The following is a 23,831-nucleotide window of genomic DNA, read 5'->3' as shown; positions in this document are numbered from 1 at the left end:
TGTGTCACATGACCCTTGTCTGACCTGAGATTTCTGTCAGTTTAACATAATATTTTCAATCAACTGATAAAATAATTTGTGTTCTGGTAACATAGAAGTGTATGTCATATTAAGTGGCAATATCTAGTATACATAACACAAAATTAATGAGTTGTTAAATGTATATATCAATGGTTTTTCATCATAAACACAATGATGTGACTTAACTAAATTATTTTTTGTACAGCAACTAATACATATTAAAGTCTTATAGTCAACTCAACATAGTTATTCATTTTCCAACCAGTCTTTTTTTAGTGCAATTAACGAAAATCTCATAAAATACAGTGACACATTTGTAATTGTACATTTGAACTATATATTCTGTTGTTTATACCTTTTTTCTTTTGAAAAAACATTTGTCATTGTGTGCATTAAACATAAAATATTTAGGTTATAACGACAATTTAAAACCTGTGAACGTCGCGCCTGTGCCACATATTGATGGAAACGAACCATGACGTATGTGGAACTCGCGGAGGTGCTAATGACTCTAATTAGAATTCTAACAAGAAAAGTCACTCGTGATTGGTTGGCAGATCTCTCACTATTGGTCACCCTGAGTCATTATAAATGTAAATAATAAATAAATAAATATTTATGTATCATCAAGGACATGAATGAATTTATTGAGGAAAGGAACATTTGCTAGGAAAGTGCTGTTTATTCAAAGAAAGAGCTTTATTAGCACAAACGCAAACTCTCAAAGCGAAGGACATCTGCCCACACAACAAATGGGAAGTTCACGAGAAGCCCAAAATCCGACAGCACCGTGAAGTGGCGGCGTTCTGTATGAATTCGGTCCGTTTTGCAGACGTCTGTGGTGCGCTGCCCTGTACTTCGGTATCGCCTCTAATGTCGACTGCAGTGTGGCACAGAGCTCGGTCAGCTCCTGGCTGCGAAAGGACGGAGGTCGCACAATCCATCCATGCACCCCGCCGCCTTCCTCCTCAGACATCAGGTCTATGGCGGCGCACTTCCAAAGGTCCACGTCATTCTCAGCTAGCACACCGACTCAGCTTCCAGCAGCTGTAAAAATAATCAATAAAGACAATCAGTACTGCGCGATGTACTGCGTATGGACACAACACATCTATAATGCACCTGGAAAATAACCAAAAACGGATCTAATCTAATAGGTCTTACCCTCTTTCCTCTCGATCGACTCCGAGCTGAACTCCTCACAGCTTCCGCCTGCGATGCAAGATCTGGGGCCTCTTTTATAAAACTGTGCGTAGGATTGACGTCAAAAGGTTGCGTACGCATGAAACACATTAAATATAGCACAAAAATATCCTGATTTATAAAACAGTGCGCACGCACATCCTACGCCGATTTCCCTTTATAAATCACACTCCACTCTAAATGTGGCGCATCTGTGTGCAGGTCATACCACGCCCATATTTGCCTATGAATATTCAGATAAACGCCCCTAATTAATATTGAATCATGTCTGACAGCATGCTGAAAGCAGAGAGAAAGGCGAGGAAGCGCAGTTCCACTCAGTGTGAGGTGGAAGTTCTTGTCAGGGAGGTGGAGAAGAGGAAGGCTGTATTATTTGGTGGACACAGTGTTGGGTCGGGTCACCAATGCCAAAAAGGCTCTAGAGTGGCAGCATAGATTGATAGAATTACTTTAATGATCCCAGACTGGGAAATTATTTTGTTACAGCAGTAGTGGGTCCGCAAATAAAACATTTCATACATAACATAAATAGAATCCAATATATACATAGTGTATATATACAGTGCACAGTGTGCTGTAAACAATAATAATATATATACACTGCCCATACGGACAAACTGTGGCCTGCCTGTCAGGTAGTCAGTAATCAAGGAGATCATTGTGTCGTCTACACCCATCACCCGCAGCTTCTCCCCCAGTAGCAGTGGCTGAATGGTGTTAAAAGCACTAGAGAAATCAAAGAATGTGATTCTCACAGTGCCTCCTCCACCATCCAGGTGCGAATGGGCTCGTTGCAGCAGGTAGATGACAGCGTCATCAACTCCCAAGTGGGGCTGGTAAGCAAATTGCAGAGGGTCTAGCAGGGCTCTCACCTGCGGCCTCAGGTTGGCCAAAACCAGTCTCTCCAGCACCTTCATGACGTAAGATGTGAGGGCCACTGGTCGATAGTCATTGAGGTCTGATGGTGTTGACTTCTTTGGAACAGGAACCAGGCAGGAAGTCTTCCAAAGCACCGGTATTCTCTCCTGACCCAGGCTCAGGTTGTAGAGGTGTTGTAGGACAGGAGGCTGGCACATGTCTTCAGGATCCTGGGGCTGATACCGTCAGGGCCTGCAGCCTTCTGCTGGTGGAGTCTCTCCAGCTGTCTCCTAACCTGGCCTGCAGTCACAGTCATGCGGGGGAGGCTGCTGGTGTCTTCAGTGGAGGACGAGGAGGTGGAGGTGAAGGTGGAGGAGGAGGAGGTGGAGGAGGAGAAGAAGGAGAGGTGCTGCACAGGAGAGCTCACATCAGAGGAGTGAGGGAGGAGGGGAGGAAGCATTTGGGGCAGTGAGGGTGTGTGGGGGTCTGGAGGTGTCAGGGAGACGACAGAAGGCTGTGAGCTGAACCTATTGAAGAACCTGTTCAGCTCGTTTGCCCTCTCCAGGCTGCCCGATGACTGTCTGCCGCTCACCTTACACCCAGTGATCTGCTTCATACCAGTCCACACATCCCTCACATTGTTCTGCTGGAGTTTGGCCTCCAGCTTCCTCCTGTAGGCGTCTTTACAGGCCCTCAGCATATCCCTGAGTTCATGCTGCACTCTCCTCAGTTCTTCCCTGTCTCCAGACCTGAACGCCCTCTTCTTCTTGTTAAGAAGGACTTTCAGGTCATTGGTGATCCACGGCTTATTGTTAGGGAAGCAGCGTACAGTCCGGGTTGGCATGGTGGTGTGTTCACAGAACCTGATGTATTCTGTGATGCAGTCGGTCATGCTGTCGAGATCCTCTCCATGTGGCTCAACAAGTGCATCCCAGTCTGTCGACTCAAAGCAGTCCTGTAGTGCGTCAGCAGCCTCCTGAGTCCACCTCCTCACGCTCCTAGTGTGGACAGGCTGCCGCTGAACAAGAGGCATATACTTAGGGGTCAGCAGAACCAGGTTGTGGTCAGATCTTCCAAGAGGGGGGAGGGCTGTGGGACTGTATGCATCCTTAGCATTTGCATACAACAGATCTAGTGTGTTACAGTCTCTGGTGGGGCAGTCAACATACTGGTGAAATGTTGGAAGGGTTTTGTCCAGTGAGACGTGATTAAAATCCCCAGTGATGACAATAAATGCATTAGGATGCTGCGTCTGTATCTGGGCAACAGCGGAGTGGATGACGTCACAGGCCAGCGCTGCATCAGCTGAAGGAGGAACGTACACACCAATAATGACGGCGGACGTGAATTCCCGGGGCAAATAATAAGGCCTCATCCCCACAGTCAACAGTTCAATGTCCAGGGTACAGAGACGTTTCCTTCACGTGAACATGTCCGGAATTACACCACCTCTCACTCACGTACAGTGCAATCCCTCCTCCTTTCTTCTTTCCGCTGCTTGTCACGTCCCTGTCCGCCCGAACAGTGCTGAAGCCGGGAATCGCCACCCTGTGGTCTGGGATGTTTGAGTGAAGCCATGTCTCCGTGAAACACAACACACTGCACTCACGATATTCACTCTGAGCCTTTATCAGCGCGGCGAGCTCGTCCGTCTTGTTCCCCAGAGACCTCACGTTTCCCATGACGATCGCCGGTACAGCCGGTCTGTGTCTCCTCCTCTTCACCCTCCGTTTGACTCCAGCTCTGCAGCCACGGCGTCTCCTCCGCAGCTCCTTCAGGACCTCAGGCCTGGTTCCAGGCAGCAGTGCAGGTTCACACAGCGCAATCAGCTGGTCGCGTGTGTAAGCAATGCGCTCAGTGATGCGCTCCTGACCCTCCGTTGCTAGGGCTAGCAAAACCATCACAAAAAAAGTGCCGTAAAAGTTTAAAAAAGAAAAAAAGAAAGGTGTTCGTCTTCTCTCAGTCTCTGGAGAAGAGTTGCCAAAAGTTCAGTGAAAATCAGTACAGAAATACAACAAAAACTACGAAAAAACTTAAAAACCCACGGGAGCTGCTGTTACAGGCTGCCACCTACTACAGCGCCATAGCAACCGTCTGCATGTGGCAGACAATGTAAATGCTGTTGCCTCAGAAGGTCGGAGTGTGGACGAAGTGAAAAAAAAGTGATCAGACGTAAAAGTGGAAGTAAAAAGCGCCTGGCATCACACAGGCAGAGCGTCTGTGCGACGGGCGGGGGAACGGGCCAACCGGAGCTCACCCCGCTGGATGAACAACTGACGGGGATCATCAGGGAATCCCTTCTGAGTGACGTGGTGATGGAGGTGGAGGGGGACACCGGTGCTAGCCCAATTCATTCTCACTCGGTGCTCTTATAGCAACATGAGTGCAGTTAGTGGTACCGATTACATTTGGGAAACCGGACATTGCTGGAAATTGCGCATTTTTATTTGCCTGTTTACCCACTGAATACTTTATGTACTGCTGCGACAAACCAATTATACCTCCTAACACGTCTGGCCTAACACGTCTAAAGTTTGGCTGGGATATCCCTGACCTGTCAGCCAATTCCCTCTGGAATGTGCCGGTTGAAACCCGAATGTTGTGAGTACTTGAAGCGGGACTGACACGGCGTGGTTTCTGCGGGTGCTCCTCTTTAACGCTGGGCCCAGTACCGCACATAGATCCAAGAGGACAGCTCGTGGGAGTCGGAAACGGCTCATCAGCCACTCATCACTGTTGGCCAGTGGATCTTGCTGGTCTCTGAAGTTCCGCTCCCTCCGTTTGCCACATCCTCCAACAGTGCCAAAGCAGCCATTGTGCGCCATAACGCATTGTAAATACATGCCTTTATATACCCATCTATTAGGTAATATCTGCTACACGTGTGAGAATTACCCTGATTGGCTAACAGTTCTTCAGACCAACAATAAGATAATCATAGTCTTTATCTGTATGGCAACAAAACACAGTTACAAAGTGTTTTATGCGTTATGCATTGAAAACGGAGATGAAACGAAATGCGCTATATGGTATAGGATATTAATATATTAAACTGCATTTAAATTAGTGTAAACGTAATTTGCTCTACTGTTGTCTTACTTTTGTCCTAAATCATATGTTTCCCATGTGCACTCCAGGGAGTATGTTTGTTCATTCATTGTAGAAATAGGTTTTTTTTTTAAATACATTTCTTGCAAATAAACTGTTCATATATCAGGTAATATTACTATTTATTTTACACGATCAGTATCAGTTTCAGTTTCTCACGTTTCTTTCTTCTGCCATCAGTGGCGCAGTTTCTCCTTACCCCAGTTATGTGCGTACGCATGGGTCAGAGTTTGCGTGGAGGACCGCACATTTTCCCGTCAAGTTCTCTTTTTATAAATCCCACGGTGTGCGTAGAGAGTTGCGTACGCCTTCTTTTGTGCGTACTAGGGCTGGGCGATATGGACTAATAGTCATATCCCGATATATTTAGGCTGAATATCGATATACGATATATATCCCGATATTTTTATGCAAAATGAGAGCAAATGTTCAGTCAAAGTCAAAGCCAAATATGACATGTGGGTGGGAATTTCGTCATTTTAGGGGCAAGTCCATTTGGCCTTCACTTTTTTTTTGTCAGGGGCACCAAGGCCACTGAGTAAAGTTTGCTGATTTACCTTTCAGACTGATACCATAACATCCTAATTTATAATAAGAAATGGATTATGTATTAAAACATTTTTTAAATACCAATATCAAGTTAATGTTACATTACAAAACAGTTTTTTTTTTAAAGTAGGGTTAGGGTGAGGTGAGTTTTGTGACACCTCACTGAATATCAGTGTTACTGAATATTTCTCCCAAATAGAAATTCCCCAAAATTATGGCAAAGCACATTTTTTCCAAACAAAACATTGTAGAATAACCAGCAGGAGACCACTGATGTGTGGAGTGATTTTGGTGACACTACACTCTGAATAATACTGAAGTTATTGAATTTTTTATGTAGTTTCTCTTTTCGGTGTTGCACTTTGTAGACGGTCCCTGCGCCCTCGTCTCACAGCTGGCTGACCATACAGACCAGAGTTAATGTCCAGCCGCTCGTTTTGATTAACATACGGTTGTAGTTAGTTGTCTTCCTCACTACGGTAGGAAAGAGCCGTCGTTTGTGTTTTAACAAGGTTTCACTTATGAGTTATTGATCAGGGAAGTTCGAATCTGTGATTATATTTCCAACTTTACCGGACTAAATCCTACCACATAAGTCAGTTACGTATCATGTCAAAACCGGCTGCGCTCGTGTGAGAAAATTACATAGGCTTCCTTTTGTTATCAATGTACTGTAAGGACAATAGGGGGAAGAGAGATTGTCACACTGCCTGAGGTGTCACATGAGCCACAGGAGGGGGCACATCCCCACATTGGAATGTATGCATTTATTAGATAAGATGACATTTACTGTCCCCTCTGTTAGATCAAAGGGTCACTGTCCTGGGAAGACAGGACACATCAAAATATCAAAGAGTCCTTTATCTGTAAAGAAGATGTTTTATGACTGTTTGTAAATGAAGGTAACCTCCTCTCTGTTCTGTACTTAAGGGGTAACAATTTAGAGTTTGTGAGAGAATGCTTTTGCCTTCTCTCCACGCTGCGTGTATTAAATGACATCTGATTCATACGCTGAGATCTGAAATTCTTCGGAGATTTAGCACTCTCTACTCAAAGGAGATTTTCCACGACATTTTGGCGACGAGGTTATGGGATGGACGCTTCGCTGACTGCCGCCTGCGCCTGAACTGAAGGAAACTGCCGGCAGGAAAAGTTCCACTCCGACAAACGGAGGATTGGATTCCACCTGAAATTCGGGCGCAGACGTGGCCAGCGGACGCTCCACAAATAAGTGAGTACAGCGTTTGAATCATTTGCTCAAATTCTAAAAGCCTAGGTTGACTTTTGTAATACCTGTGTGGTTGAAAGTCATATTCCCCATGTAAAACCTGTGTGGTCGTGGGTGATAAAAACGTCAGTGTAACGAGACGTTCATTCCATAGCTGTGTGATTGGAATGTTTTTTAAGGTAAAGGGCTCAAGGAGGAGCACCTTTTTCTTTCCCTTGTAATACCTGTGTGGTTTTGGGTAAAAACGAGAAACCCTTGTAATTCCTGTGTGGTTTTGGGTGAAAACGAAAAAAAAAAAAAAAAAACTGAAACGCAGCGCAAGGCTGTTAGCACTTAACGAGTACAACAGGCGAAATGAATTGATTATTATACCTACGGTGTGAAGAAAATTTCAAGGGATTGTAGATTTTCAGATGCTACTTACTGATGAGTAGATATTAAATAGTGGTCGACCGAAAACCTGATAACAGGTAAAATAAAAATATAATAGAATATAATATAATAATATGATCTTATGTGAGCTACTGTAATAATGATATGATACAGTATACAATTATACGAGGCCCCACTATGATAAAATGGGCATATGAGTGATATAAATATACGAAATAAGTATAAAGAATAAACTTTGTTGTGACGTTCAGTGAGTATACAGATTATATGCTATAAAAGGGTGCGTTGCTCGGAACGAATGTGTCATACAAACCACCTCGCTGAATAAGTTGCTCAAAGTTAGTGTGTGATTTGATGAGATCCAACCATACACTGTATGGAAAGATCAGTGTGATTGTGAAGTTTTGTGTGAATGATAAGCCCATTGAAAGTTTAAGCAAATCTGTCCCAGTGAGTCACTAAAAAATATGAGGAACAAAATGGGGAAATTAATAAATATATCTGACCCTTTTACAGGCTCTGCTGAATTAAGAGCAGACAAATGGGGAAAATGTGGTTCAGGATTTCAACTTTGGCATTTTGTCACCTTTGAGGTTTTCCATTAAAAGGCAAATTAAGCACAGAATGTTTTGAGATGGTGTAGAGTATGTTGAAAAAAAAAAGGTAAAATGAAAGTAGGGAAGAAACAGATAGACTGATAAATTGTTTTTTTTCAAAATCAGTAGCATGATTGAAAGAAATGTGAAAACAGGGTTTGAGTAAGAAAAAGAAAGAGAGAAAAGAATGTAGGGCTAGAATTTATGAAATGGACCTCCTCCCTGCTGTCTCCACACCTACATCCTTTCAGCGACACCTTCTCCACATGTGGTCAAACACCCCAAGATGACTTTAAGAAAGAAGGGGAGAAACAAATACACCCTGACTTTTCAGCCATCTTCCTATCTCCTAAACAGCAACAAATTAACCTGCTTCTCCAAGAAAGACTTTTCTCCAATAGCAGATTCTGCTGACTGCTGGGTGCGGAGTGAAGATCACAGAAGGATGATGTTTCCCTAACTCCATGCCGAGGCAAACAGGAAAGCAGACTGTCATTGAGATCCAGAAGTGTTTGTATACAGGCCATACCAACTGAATGAAATGAAGGAGGTTGCAGAGGAGACACCTGACAAAGACTGGAGTTTTGGTCTGCCACAGAATCCTGGACAGAGATTACAGTCTAATAACAAAAAGCAAGAGGAGACGAAGACTGAATCCACATCCATCAATGAGAATGTAACAACACTGGAAGAAAACTGATGATACAAAGGGAAGCTGATGGGAGCCCTGAGTTTAATCGGCAAGAAAGGCGAGATCCAGAAGAATCCTGACCACATGAAGGTGTCTGCTCATTCACCAGGACACAACCAGAGGAGACAGTGGAGGAAGGTTAGAGAATTTGAACAAGCACATAGACATGAGCACAATTAGACACAAGTACTGATGACACACACACACCCACACACACACACACACACACACACACACACAGAAACACTGATTTGACTGATAAAGACTAGAAAAATTGCTTCTAACACTATTAATAGCTTGAGGCTGTAAGCAAGTTAAATTTCTGGGGATAAAAGATGCAAAATTCCCTAAAACTGTTTGAAGTCAGTATTATGTCATTCAGCCTACCATAAATTAAGGTGCCATTGTTGACTTCCTAAATCTCACCATGTACCTCCCCCATCTTGCCTGACAGGAAAACAAATGGGGGGTGGAGATCATTAAAACACCTTAGGGTCATAAATGAAGCTGGTCAGCATCCAGCAGATGTTCTAACACTAATGTTAAACATTCTATCAGACTGGGTTTTTCAGTTATGATTTTAACAAATGCATATTCTAGCATTCCTTTTCATCCTGACTCACAGTTCTGGGTTGCTTTCACTATCAATGGTAAAATGTTATACTTGGATGCAGATGCCATAGGGTTTTTCCTTCTCCAATTTTCATTTTGGACTGCAGTAGAGCTGCAAACTTAGCATTAGCGGCCGTTGTGTGTTAATTCACTTGTTCAGTAGTTGACAATGTTTGTGCATATGTTTTTCCTATGCAGGAGCATTGTCAAATTGAGACAGTTTTCCATTTTTAGTTTTCTGCCAGAAAACAATCCTAAATTTTTTTTAAAGGAAAAGTTGAAAATTCTTTTTAAAATGAAATGCGTTATTTTACTCCGGAAGATCGTCAATTGGATACCGACTACATCCACAATCTTGGATGTTTCAAAATATCTGCGAATGAAAAAAAATAAAAACAAAAAAAACGATTGCCTTATTGAATTTTAGCAGGCTTTTGTTGTCCATGGATTTGATACAATTGTGGAGATCTCCCAACCCCTATATAATCACATATGGGGGTAGACATTTGGCCATGACTGACTTTTTGACTTGGACTCCTGACGCAGAGAAAGATTTTACTGACTTAAAACAAGCTTTATCAAGTTCCCTCTGCCGACAACTACCAGACACTCTCAAATTTTTTAAATCTTTTTGTTTTTCTGAATGTAATGAGTTTTTGTGAAAGAAAATTCTAACTCAGTCACATGGTGAATACCAACCTGTGGGATACTATTCAAAAAGAATGTCCACAACACAGTGAGATATGGGTTGCATACCACAAGGCTGTAGCAGCTGCTACTGAAGCAGTGCTGGCCACAATTGATATTTTTGTTATGTGCCATCTTTAATGTACGTGCCCCACATGCTGTAACTTCCTTTATTTACAGGAAAACCCGCCTACCTTAACCCAGCTAAACTGCTACACTAGCAAAATGTGTTTCTGACAATGACTCACGCAACTTTATAAAAAAGTTCTGTCTTTTAACCCATAAATTTTGGTCCTGACAGCTCAAGATGGAGAATTACACCCCTGTCTGAAAGTGGTCGTCACGGTGTCAAAACCAACAGATGCACTCTGTGACACTTCCCTCATTAACCTTAACTCTGTTTTTTCTTTGTAGATGATTCTGCTGTGAGAAATCCAACAGATGGATCCCCTTGTGTGTCATATGAAATATGTACTAACTATGATATAGTTTGAACGTACTCATATTCTAAATAACCTGTCTGCTCTGGCAGCTGTTTTTTCTTTTCCATTTTTAGGACCGGGAATAATATCACTGTACATACTGACTCTCAGTATGCATTTAATATGTCATGATTTCACACATTATAGGAAATCAAAATTTCTTACTTCTACAGGAACATCTAATGCTCCTAGAAGTCAAAATCATTAACCTTTTGTCTGCATTACTTCTACCTATGCAAATATAAAGCTCATACAAGTGCTAATGACCCAGTGTCACTGGGAAATGAAGCTGCTAAGACAGCTCATCAGAATCTAAATCAGAATACTGTATTTAAAAAAAAAAAAATAAATAAATAAATAAATAAAAGTTGTTGTTTTCAGATACTCCGTGTAAAGTAAAATATAAATACAGCATGAGTGGAAACAAGTGCTAAGATAAGGGGTAAATAAAACAGTAAAATACACTATAAAATGAAATTAGATAAAATATACAATAAAATAGTATGGTAATAAAGTAGACAATCTGAGCATATATACAATATACAATGAAATGGTTAGCGTTTATAAATAAAAATGAGAATAAGTAATTAACATTTGTTTGTCTGTTTCTATAAATAACCATATGAGTCCAATCATCAAGGCAAGGAGTGGTACAGTTTTAATGACCACAGGCAAGCATGACTTCCTGCTACTTTTTCACCTGTATACCCCACTCTACAAATGCTTTTATCTGTCTTTTAATAAAGTCTATCTGCTTCAAACAGGAGCTGATGATGTAGTAAAAATTCTATGGAAGTAGGAAAAAGTTTATTGAACTCCCATCTGAACTCTGGGTTGGTGTAAATGGCCTCCCAGTACTGCCAAAAGCCATACTTCCTTCTTTGCAAAGTTTGACACATGGTCTTGACCATGTATCAAAAGGGAGGATGTAGAATATTGTAAATAGATTATGGCATACGCCAGGATTTTTTCAACTTTTTGTTAAACACTTTGTTAAAAAATTGTGTGATTTGTTAAATTTAAAATGTCGGCAGAGGCATAGCCTCTGTCATCCCATCCTGAACATTAAGATCTTTTTTGAGCATTAAATAATGGATTTTATTCAACTCACTCCATGTAGTAGGTATAAATATTATTACATTATTGTGAAAACATTTTGTCAAAAGGGATTGAATGATTTCCACGTAAATATGTAACAGCGATCTAAATCGCTAAATAATTGCTGAGGGAAATAATTGCCTGTAGATTTCTCCCCTAAATAAATAAATAAATAAGTGAATAAGAAATAAACAATTAATAATGAGTCACACTTACAAATAATTATTATTAATAATAATAATAATAATGAGTAAAAATACAAAATAATAAATAAAAGTAAATAATTTTTTTATTCAAAACATCTCAAAAAACCTGCACATAAACCTAAAAATCACATTGTGTTAGCTAGTGGAGGTGCAGTGGCACACGCTAACCAGACCTTAAAAACAAAATTGACTAAATTGATAGCAGAAACAGATATGTCACATAAGATGACTAGACTGTCTCCTTACGAGATAATCACTGGCTGTCCTTTGAAAATAATTAACACCCCGTTTCCTCAAAACAGGTTAACCCTCACCAAATTGGATGCTGATAGTTTTAAGATAGTGTTGTGCATTTAACCATGTTTTTTGAAGATAATCTTCTATAGGTGAAAGCAGTCCTTCTGGAGCCTACTATGGTGCAAACTCCACAATAACCAGCCTGAAGACTGGACAGTGTTAAAAGAACCTGAGGAGGAAGCACTGGAGTCAACCACGGTGGACAGGACCACACCTGCCCACTGCTGTCCGGATAGCTGAGAGGGACACCTGCATACATGGATCGTAGTGCAAGCCTTTTCCGAGCCATGCCACTGAAGGAAGGACAACGACCTAACCTGCAGAGTGCTGAGAGAGGACACCGTTGGACGAGTATGACTGTGGTTCTCATCCTTGTTTTTGGTCACCACAATGGCCATTATCCTATCCTGTTTTTCAACGGAGAAAAAAAATTTCAAACCACCAACTGATTCACCTGCAGTCATCAAACACACTAAAATCATCCATATTGATACTCAGACACCCCATCTCTTACAGAAGGGTAAAAATGGACTGGTTGCAAGAGCAGAAGAAGACACAGAAGAACCGATGCAGGATCAAACAATCCTGAAAGGACATAAAACTAAAACTTGACACAGAGCAAGTGATCAGGAGAAGAAGCGAACTGTTTTGAGAAAGAAAATGAGTGGAAGCCCTGGGTTTTTGATGCTGATGAACTCTTGGATGGAATGGGCTCCAGGAAACCCATATGATTCAAATGATGAGTTGATATAATTCTGTTCTTTAATACTAATGGTTTGAATGAATTTGTTTGTGTGTTTGTATTTTGTTTTTGTTTTTGTTATTCACAGTAGAAACTGATAGCTGTAAACATTTTGAAGCTGTTAAAAATTTATTTTCCTATTTTTGAAACTTTCAATGTAATTTCTCAAAATGTTGTGTTGACACTTTTGTGTCAAAAGGGAGGAATGTGAGAAAATTACATAGGCTTCCTTTTGTTATCAATGTACTGTAAGGACAATAGGGGGAAGAGAGATTGTCACACTGCCTGAGGTGTCACATGAGCCACAGGAGGGGGCACATCCCCACATTGGAATGTATGCATTTATTAGATAAGATGACATTTACTGTCCCCTCTGTTAGATCAAAGGGTCACTGTCCTGGGAAGACAGGACACATCAAAATATCAAAGAGTCCTTTATCTGTAAAGAAGATGTTTTATGACTGTTTGTAAATGAAGGTAACCTCCTCTCTGTTCTGTACTTAAGGGGTAACAATTTAGAGTTTGTGAGAGAATGCTTTTGCCTTCTCTCCACGCTGCGTGTATTAAATGACATCTGATTCATACGCTGAGATCTGAAATTCTTCGGAGATTTAGCACTCTCTACTCAAAGGAGATTTTCCACGACACTCGCTCGCTGTGCTGTAAGTTTCGTTCTTCTGTTTTGAGACGCTGCTGCTGTTTGAGAGACTTTCACGTGAGATCATCGTGATGATGAGACTCCACCTGCGCGAACCGCGGACTCACTGAAGTTACTGTGAGTGACTACTGTGCACTCAGGTGGCTGTAATTAAAGGCAAGCTCGCCACGCTGACCGGGCCAGGGGCACAGAGGCCACTGTGGCCGTACGATGATTTTTTTTCACGGGGCATCAAGGCCAAAGTGCGGGGCAACAGCGGCCACCAAAGTGTTTGTTGAAGAGTGCCCGAGTGTCTGTTCCAGCCCCTCCCCTCTCTGTGCATGAAGGAGGAGGGGCGGGGGGAGCAGTGCAGAGAGCTCCGGGTCAGCGGTTTGCCTGGAGCAAGGACCACAGCGCAAATTTTAACTATATCGATGTATGCGATATGGTCTAATTCCATATCACATTTAAAAAATATATCGATATAAGTTTTTTATCGATATATCGCCCAGCCCTGGTGCGTACGCAACGTTTATAAATGAGGCCCCTGGTCGTTTGTACCTGAAGCTCCTGCCTACTGTCTGTAATGTCTTACAGTCAGCTGGAAAACAATTAAATGAGAGTGGTAAAAAAAAACGTAAGTCACAATAAAATTAAACAAGGAAGGAGAAAACAGTAGAAGTTACTTACACACAATGGCGTCGTTATCAGCATCATGTAAATCTGTACTTGCAGACAAAGCTCCGAGCTAATAGGAGGTCACGGCCTCGTTGTGATGCGAGGTTAGTCTGTGAGAACAAAATGCTCGCAGCGATAAACCTCCGTGTCCCTCTGAGGCAGCGAAGCTACCTCCGTCGGCGACACTCTCCGTGGCGACCCGGCAAATCTCCTCCCGTCAGCGCGCAGGCCTCCTCTCGACAATGGCCGTGCCGCTAGCCTAGCTCCTGCTAGCTAGCTTAGCCGAACTTGCTTCGTGTCCAATAAACAGGCTTGGGGAGTAACGGACTACATGTAACGGCGTTACGTAATTAGGATACAAAAAAACAGTAACTGTATTCCGTTACAGTTACAGAAAAAAAAGCCGTAATCAGATTACAGATACATCTGGAAAAAAATTGTGATTATTAGTTGGATTACAATTAAAATATATGATGATGAATGATGAATAAATGTGAATGAATTAATCTAACACTTGCCAATGCGGCAATGCCGTATGCACGCGCGCGCACACATTACTACAGTTCACTACAAGTCAGTCACAACGACGCTCTGCTCTCAGGCAGGGTTCTCCCCAGACGGTGAAACAGCGGCGCTGCGCCGCTCTACCGCTCGGTCAGCGCCGCTATACTCCGCGCGTGACAGTGTCGAGCGTCCGTCCGTCCGTCCGTCCGCCGTCCCCCGGTTGACGGCTAGGAGCTCCCGGCTGACGGCGATGAGCGTCCGTCCATCCCCCGGCTGACGGAGTTGATGACCGGCTGTCCGTACGTCCGTGTCTCCCCCCCCCCCCCCCCCCCGGACTGACCGCCGCTATACTAAGAATTTCTGGGGAGAACCCTGTCTCAGGTGAAGCCAGACGGCTCATTATAGACTCGAGCGCTAGAGAAAAAAATGCTTTCACTGCGTGGAAATTTCGCCATTACTTTGTTTCTAAAGAAGTAAAGGGGCGTTCAGACCGAACGCGATAGACGCGAATGGAGCGGCTACTCTACATTGAAAATCAATGTAAATGGCGCGATTACACGCGATTCAGGCGACGGCGGCGCGAATGGAGCGTCTGGCGCGGCGCGAATGAAGCGTCTGGAGCGTCTGAAGCGTCTGGAGCGTCTGGCGCGGCGCGAATGAAGCGTCTAGCGCGGCGCGAATAAAGTTGAAAATATCCAACTTTTCGAGCGGCATCGCGCCGCGACATCCAATCAGCGACGAGTTCAAGCCGACGACGTCACTTCCATCACGTACGGTTGTTTACGGTTGCTCAGGGCAACGGTGGAGGAGAAGCTAGTTGTAGCTCACCTCAGACAGATGGACAGGCGCTCCACAGCTGAGATGCAGCGCCTGTAGTTGGTGTCCAGGCGGGAGATCCTGGCACCGACCCGAGCTAACAGGTCCTCGAACTGGGCTCCAGTCAGCCTGAGCTACCGCTGGAACCGGTCGTCATCCAGACGGAGCTCCTGGAGGAGACAGTGAAATTGCCCCAGCTCTGTGTGTCTTCGGAGGACTTCATGAACCCAGACACGACGGCGGGTGGTTTTCCGGCGTTTCTGGGACTTGTACAGCAGGTACAGTACAGCAACGGTGGTGATATCAGCCATGATAGACGTGGAAAGACAGCGGGTTGAGAAATACCGGTTCAAAAATGAGCGGGCAAGCGGGCAAGCGCGAATGAAGCGAATGACGCGAATAGTCCAAAATGATCACGCGGCGCGAATGGAGCGTCTGGCGCGGCGCGAATTAAGCGTCTGAAGCGATTGTATTCGCGTCTATCGCGTTTGGTCTGAACGCCCCTTAAGAGGGAACAACATCACTGTACAGTGCAAGCTGTGCCTCCCAGCTGTGCACACACTGTCATCGTCCAAGGACACCACATCCAATTTAAAGAAACATTTAATGGTAAGCGAAACTGCGAACGTTAGCTAGCTACACAAAAATTATGTTAGCTAAAGTTAACATTAGTTAGCCTGCTAACCAGACTGTCATTGTAACAACTACTACTGCTGTTGCTGCTACTAGGTATTACTACTGGGTCTGTGGGTGGTGGTGCTGCTGGTGACCGGGATGGTACGTGTTTAGGTTTTTGTAGTTTTGAAGTCTCGTTTTGGTTCGCTCCCGTTTGCCCTGTTAAAATGAAGACATTACATTGTTAATACAAACTCAATACTTCCTGTGTCCGTCTCAAATTAAAAGTCCTCTCACATAAATCGCTCAGTAGGCTTTTATTGTGAAACATTTGCACGGACTTCATCGTGGAAAACTCGTTGACTTTCGAGGGCACCATAGGCACTTAAAATGTAGCTATTGCCACCTTGTGAGGCTTGTACATTACAAAATTGCCTGAAACACCTGCAGTGACTGAAATGGGTCACTAACATTTTAGATCACAACAAGGTATTAAAATAGCATGATTATATTAGGAAATTGTATGGGTAATTTTGGGGGACAAATAAGTGACACACATCCTATATGTGGGGGTGTTTTACAACTGCTATTACTAGAAATAGGCCTAGTAGTCACAATAACACTAATAATAATTGTTACTATTATTATTATTATTATTATTATTATTATTATTACTACTATTATTGTAATATGTGATGTAATTCTTGAATACAGCAGAATAATTAGTAGTCAATGAATAAAACTGAATAAATCTAACAGTAGATTAATAATTACATTTTTAATTTGCTTTATGTGTTCCTCAGAGGAAGTCTTTATTTGCATTTGTATCGAGGTAATCCAAAAGTAACTTAAAGTAATCAAGTTACATTACTTTAATATTGTGGTACTTGGATTACGTTACTGAGTACATTTTTTAACAGGTAATTAGTAACTGTATCGGACTACATTTTTAAAGTAACCCTCCCAACCCTGCCAATAAAACACAAACACTACGACTGCGATGGAGAGTCCAACTCACAGCACGTCGTCCGACAACAGTTCACAGTCCGTTAGTGATAAAACACGACACTGACGACACACAAAATCCTCTGTCAGCTGCTCGATGCCATTAACTCTGGGCTCCTTCTTCCTCACGCTCCGGTCTACCTGGAAGTGTAAAATCTCTTAAAGGTCATGAACTCTCACACGAAATAAGAATTACTTTGCAGCTTATTTTAAAACATTCAGAACCCATGAAATTATATTTCAAAGTCACACATTTTTAAACAGAAATTATTCATACATTTTAATATTTCATTTATCTCAAAATATTTAATCCAAATTTTTACTTCTTAACAACTGGTGTTTTATCTTTAACTTGTTCACAGGAGAAAAAAAAATGTTTATCTTTTTTACACAACATTGGCCATTGCTAATGACATACGCAGTAATTAATCTAGCATACTTTCATTAAATAAATCAATTTGAGCTAAGCTTTAAGAGTCTATACTTATACTGAGCCTGACTCCCTCTGCTATCCTGATTTTTGTCCTGTCAACTTACTGACATATTGACAGTATGCTTATTACTTATTCACGGTATTCAGGCATTGGATTTGATTTTACAGGTCCGTCCTATTCAATGTTTTTCAGAATCATGACAGAAAACTGAAACACAGCCTCCAACTCACCAACAGAAAGGCAGCAGGTCCTCACAACATGGTGCATTACCACCCAAAATTTAACACTGAGTGATGTCAACTTCACATTCTATATAGATTACGCTAAAAAATATTATCCAAACTAAAAATAACTAAAACTTACAACAACATACAGTATGTATGTTAATTGAAATGACAAATGCTGATCATTAAATGTATTCAGCTCATTTTTGCTAATGTTATGTACCAAAAAGTTGTCAGTTATGACAATACAAATCCGAAATACTAATATCTTATTCTAATGGTGATCTTTAAAATAACACTTTAAAGATACCGTATGCTTAAAATGAGTTTAATATTTATTACCACTTAAGTATTTTTGTTACATTAATATAGGAATATAAGTGACAGTCAACCTAAATTCATTAAGTGGCTTTAAAAAATGTTTCAAGTCCAACGAACCATTAAAGTGTATGGTCTGTGCACAATTTGTTGTTTACATTATACGTTATTTTGACATTAAATATTTAGGTCATGTTGCCATAAACACTGTAACACAAATTTAGGTTTTGTTTGTGAGAAAATAATAAGTTGGTAAAAACAGAAAATTGTGGCAGTTTTATGTTAACACAGAAAAACATTTTTGTGTTCAACGTAACTGTGCAACTCTTGTTGTAATTATGTAGTCAAGAAATTGACTACTTGTCAAAGAAACAAACAACTAAGTATATTTTTACACCAATTTGTAAGTTCAAACAACTATTAATGTCTACATAGTGCACAATTTCTATACTGTCCATTGAGCTTAACAATATATGCCATTTCTGCATTACATATCAAAGTTGTATTGATGTAAACAGTATGACACAAATTTAGGTTTTGTTTCGACTCAAAGATTTTAAGTTACACAAACAAAGAAATGGAAGTTGTACTTAACCTTTAAATTTAATGTTGCTTTGACTAATTTTTTACTAAATTATGTGTACTAGAAAATAATGAGTTGGTAAAAACACAGAAAATGGTGTCAGTTTTATGTTAAGACAGCAAAACATTTTTGTGTTCAGCATAACTGTGCAACTCTTGTTGATATTACATGTTTTTGTTATGTAAAGTGAACACACATTTTTCATTTTATTGATCAAGAAAGAGACTGCATGTTATATGAACATAAAAACATTGAGTGCATTTTTTACAACCATTTTTTTTAGTTCATTCAACTATCAAAATATATGCTAAGTGCACAAAGTATGTGTTGTTAATTGGCCTTGAACTAAATAGGCTACTTCAGCTTTATAGATTTAAGTGAAATTAACTCAAAAATCAAAAATTGCTGTCTTAACATAAAGAAATTATGTTGTGTTAAAAAGGGATGAGTGTTTGTGTCAAGTGAACATAACGTTTTTATGTCATTTTGACAGTCCTGAACATTTGTGTAGACTTTACAATAACATTTTGTGTAATGGATGGATTGGGGTTTACAGTGTGCCTCAGCAGCACACTGGAGATGTTAGATACTCGTTTTACATAAATGGACCAAGATGAACAGATTTAGATCAGGCTGTGATCCCTGCTTTATTTCCAGACTGTAACACTGTAAAATCTAGTTAAACGTTTGAATAAAGAGCTAAGTTTATGATTATCCTTATGATGATTATGTATATATGTATATTGCTGTATTAGAACCCTTTTGTCTGTTGACATAACACAAAACATCTTTTACATTTCATTGTGTTTTAGGGAACAAACAGAGAGGAGGAAGAGGAGGAGGGAAGATGAAGTAGGACATGAGGCTGCAGAGAGGATGGAGAGGCTCTTCTCTGCTCCAGAGGACAATCCTCACATTATAGCTGTTGTTATTTAGTTAATGTATGGGTTCTTTTTATATTATTTGTTCATTATTGTTTATTTTATATAATTCATGAAATAAAATATTGTTCTATTGTTACACGTTGTCTATTCCATTCAGTATTTACAGCTTAAGTACAATTTATAACAGCAAACGGCATCAAGTGCCACTTTTCAGGGACAACAGATTGAATTTTTTCTTTTATCATTTTTGTCTTAATATTTACAACTATTTACAACATTACAGCATAAATAACTATTAACAGATTATTATTCACTATTAACAAAAACAATTATTATTAAAAACAATATTAAAACAGTTACAGATGATGTACAGTAACAGGCTGAGCACGAGTCCCTGCAGTGCTGCTGGGCTGGATGGTGTCAGTGGGACATCATCTGGGTCGGTACTCAGGGTGTTTGGGGGGTCCAGTCTCCTCTGTCCACCACATCCTCCATCAACTGGGTCTGCAGTTCTGACTCGATCGACGGCTGCCATGTCACTAAGAATGTTTTAAGAAAGAGGCAATTTTATAATATAATCATAATAATAATAAATCATTACAACAAACAAAACTATCTACCAAACACTTTAAATAGGAATAACTTTTAACCTTTAAAATTTAAACAAAACCCTAAGTGGCGATCAGCAGTTTACATGTCTGCATTAACGTAATGTAGGCTATAAGTATGTTAATGTCCCCAAACTGTTAGTTAGCTAATAATGATAATATTGATAACATTACTGTGGGTTCAGTTTCAGGTTTACCTCTCCACAGTCCTCTCAGCTGGAGACAAACCAGAGCCGCTTCTCCTCTTCCTCCACAAAGCAGGAGGACTAAAAAGGAGATCAGGAATTTCTGAAGCTCAAACAGAGCTGACAGTCAAACTTTACTCTTCTTGTCACTTTCACGGTCCTGGGCTGCATAAATAGTGACGTACGAGTAGAGGCGGGAACATCTGGTGACGCAACCAGGAAATGCTGCGAAGGGTAGACCGTCCCATTTAACAAAAGTTGACGCGGCCTGCAGAGCGCACCGAAGTACACTCATTCGGTGAGACCGCAAAGGGCGGGTCCTTGAAGTGCAGATCCTAAATTGGGACACAGCTAGTGTCTCCTCCCTTTTATACCTTGCTAGGACTGGCCACTAGATGGCAGTCCAGGGTCATTCACATGCTCAACAGACAGAATACAGAGAGAGGCTGAGGTGACAGCCCAAAACAATTTACTGTTCTTCACAATTATCAAGGCTATTCTAATGTAAAGTGCAACAAATTTCAGACTCACATATCCTCAGGTCTTAATGCAGTTAGCGCTCCAGGGGAACATCTTCTGTGATATACAACTGTACAAGGTACAATATTCTTTCTTCCAACTTAGTGATAGTCATGTGGCGTGGACAACCTTGCTTTAGAAACATGATTTATAGCAACTACTATGACTTCAACCAGTTCTCAGTTAAAAAACAAAAAAGAAACATCTGGTGGTCCAAACAAAATTCATGTACGACGTTTAAGTTTTGTTTGTTTTTTTCCCCATGTCCCTTCAGGGGCTACATACCAAACAGCTTATTCTGCTATTGACTCTTGTTTGGTGTTGTGTGGTGGATTGGGTGATTGAAGTCTGAAGAAACAAGACATATTGGTAATTTAACAATTTATTGATTTTACAAACAGGAGCCTAGCGTATGGAAGAACCATACACAGCCACAACAACCTGGCACCTCCTTCTCATGCTGGTCTCACACTGCTGTGGAATGGCATCCCATTCTTCAACCAGCATTTTTTGCAATTCAGCCAGCTTGGTTGTGTTGGTCACTCTGAAACGAACGGCACGTCCAAGCTGATCCCAAAAGTGTTCAATGGGCTTGGGGTCAGGACTGCTGGCAGGCCATTTCATCCTCTCCACTCCCAAATTCTGAGGTAGTCTGAGAAACCCCGCTCTGTGTGCGACCTTGAACATTGATCATAACGATAATCAAATCTAGTTATCGAGTGGGTTCAATTAATCTAGATATTCATCCTTTTTTGTATCCGTTTGACTTTGTGTAAATAGACATCAAAGGTTCATTCAGCATCCTTCCCACACTTTGTCATCTTGTGCCGTCATGAAGATGCTCGACTTTGGTGGTAATTACACTGATGAGATCAATGACAGCAGGGCCAGTTTTAACCTGCTATGTTGGGGTCAGCTGGAAGAATTGATATTGCTTGACAGAGAAATAGTCTGCAAAGGCCCAAAATGGTCGCCTATAATTGTAATGGGACTCTCTTGTAGGTTTTGGAATTTTTTATTTTACACTTTAAGACATATATAGCTACTTATCTCTCTATAAAAGCAAGGAATCTCTGTCTGTCTGTCTGTCTGTCTGTTCCTCAAATATCTCTGCGGATCAGGATCAGACTGACCTGAGACTTTCAACATGGCTGCTGCGTGGCTCAAGGGTGTGCGACTTTGCATTTGTTTGGACTGCAATGATACCGTTAATAAATTATTTCATAAATGCATTACAAATTCCACGAGCATTGTCCACCGGAGCCACCACAGTCACGTGCGCACCAGAGCCGATCACTGCACACCTTAGCCATGTGCACACCAGAGCCAATCACTGCAGAGCTCAAGCCCACGACATACGTTAAGAAACAAGCGGATTTATACCTGAGCGAGCTGGACCGGGATTTTGCCGGCGGTTCGGTCCTGTTCTGTTCTGTGCATCTAAACTGACTGTTGTGGATTAATGAGATTAAACGAGTCCGGACCGAGTCTGTTCGGGTCTGAGGAGATCCGGAGACGCGCGGACAACAAAGTGGAATCGGAATCTGTGGATGTTCGTGTGTAGCTAGCTGCTAGCCCACCCACACAGCCCACTTCCCGAGTCGACGGACCGGACGCACCGGCACGTCCAAAACCGGACTTAGGGTAAATAATGTCCGCCACGCTTTTTCGCAAACATTGCCGTCACGTTTGCTTTGTGTCTGGTGCAGGAAGAAACGGTAAAAACGGGCTTTTATCACCAAAGTGTCCAAGCAGCAAGTTTGGTTGAGGGACGGGAAGTTGTGGGAGGGACGGAGGCGGATGATTGACAGGCAACGACATTCGGTGTACAGACAGCGATATTGAGAGTTGAGAGATTTGTGACATTTAGCGTGTTTGTTGTGTGTATAGTTAGTGTGTTATGTAGTGTTTGGTGTAGTGTGTTTAGTGTGTAGTGGACTTGGTTTTTTGTTTATTGAGTCAAAAAAATTATACATATAACTTTGTACATTTTTAAAAATGTATGCACATATTTAGCAAACAACAATTTATATTTGCATTATAAGTAATAAAAAATGGTTTGTTAAACATATTTGTGGTTTTCACAGTGAAAAAAATCGAACTTTTTCTACTGTGATTTTATGTTGGGGTTTTTTTGTGATTTTAGGTCCATTGTGTAAATACAGTATGTCAAAATGAAAAAAAATAACTGCACAGTCACACATGTGAGGTTGTGCTGAAAATAATGACACCAAGTAAATAGTTTTTAAGGTGAAATATAATGGCAAAATCAAAAATAGTTAAAAACAGCCAGTTATACCCTGGAATATCGGATTTCACAACAAACCTAAATATCCCTGACGTCCCACCTTCAAAGACAGCCTCATTTGGCCATCAATGAAAAAGCTTCTTAACCTCCCACTTTTCTATAGGAACACGTATTTCCTACGGGCAATGCACTAGTAATAAAAAACAGGAATACACATAAACACATACTGAAAGTTTTAGGGGAAAATATTCGTATTGTTTTGAAAGCTTATTACTTTGCTTTTATTGTTTAGGCTTATGAACTGAAAGATTTAAATAGAGAGTCAAAAAACAATAATGAGAATAATGATAGCATCCAGGTGAATGGTTGTTACAGTATTTAAAATGTTTTGAGGCATCTACTGGTCACCCATTGTAGTCTAATGTTACAACACTATGAATCCTAGACCTGAGCTGCACCTCCAGTTGGCTCAGGAAAATGTGAGCTGGTTCTCTATTTGAGCGTTTCGCTGTGATTTTCTCACAGATTCAGTAATACATCATTTAGGGGGCCAAGGGAACTATTTCATTCACAAAGAATGCAATTTAATGGACTTTGTTGGCTTATTTACTGGGACTTTAATCATTAGTTGAAATGTTTGACTAGCAAACACATCATCTGATATTACTCCTTCCTGCATTATGATATCATAAAACTTCTGCATCATAATCCTTTTGTTCTCTGTTTGAATCACAACCACAGAAAGCAGATTCAGAGCAGTTTACAAGAGCTTATCTGTGATGCCTCAGTAAGTCTTAAATTA

At 41.1% G+C, this 23,831-nt stretch overlaps 1 long non-coding RNA gene across 1 annotated transcript; it reads left to right on the top strand.

Moving 5' to 3' along the window:
- Nucleotides 1-6,648: 6,648 nt before the first annotated feature.
- Nucleotides 6,649-12,811, top strand: LOC115591087 (uncharacterized). The gene is made up of 2 exons (XR_003985895.1): nt 6,649-6,970; nt 12,105-12,811. It is a non-coding gene; the product is annotated as an uncharacterized LOC115591087 (long non-coding RNA).
- Nucleotides 12,812-23,831: the final 11,020 nt, after the last annotated feature.

The sequence above is a fragment of the Sparus aurata genome, chromosome 11 (assembly GCF_900880675.1).
Source record: "Sparus aurata chromosome 11, fSpaAur1.1, whole genome shotgun sequence".
NCBI lineage: Eukaryota > Metazoa > Chordata > Actinopteri > Spariformes > Sparidae > Sparus > Sparus aurata.
This window is presented reverse-complemented; position numbering and strand designations above follow the sequence as displayed.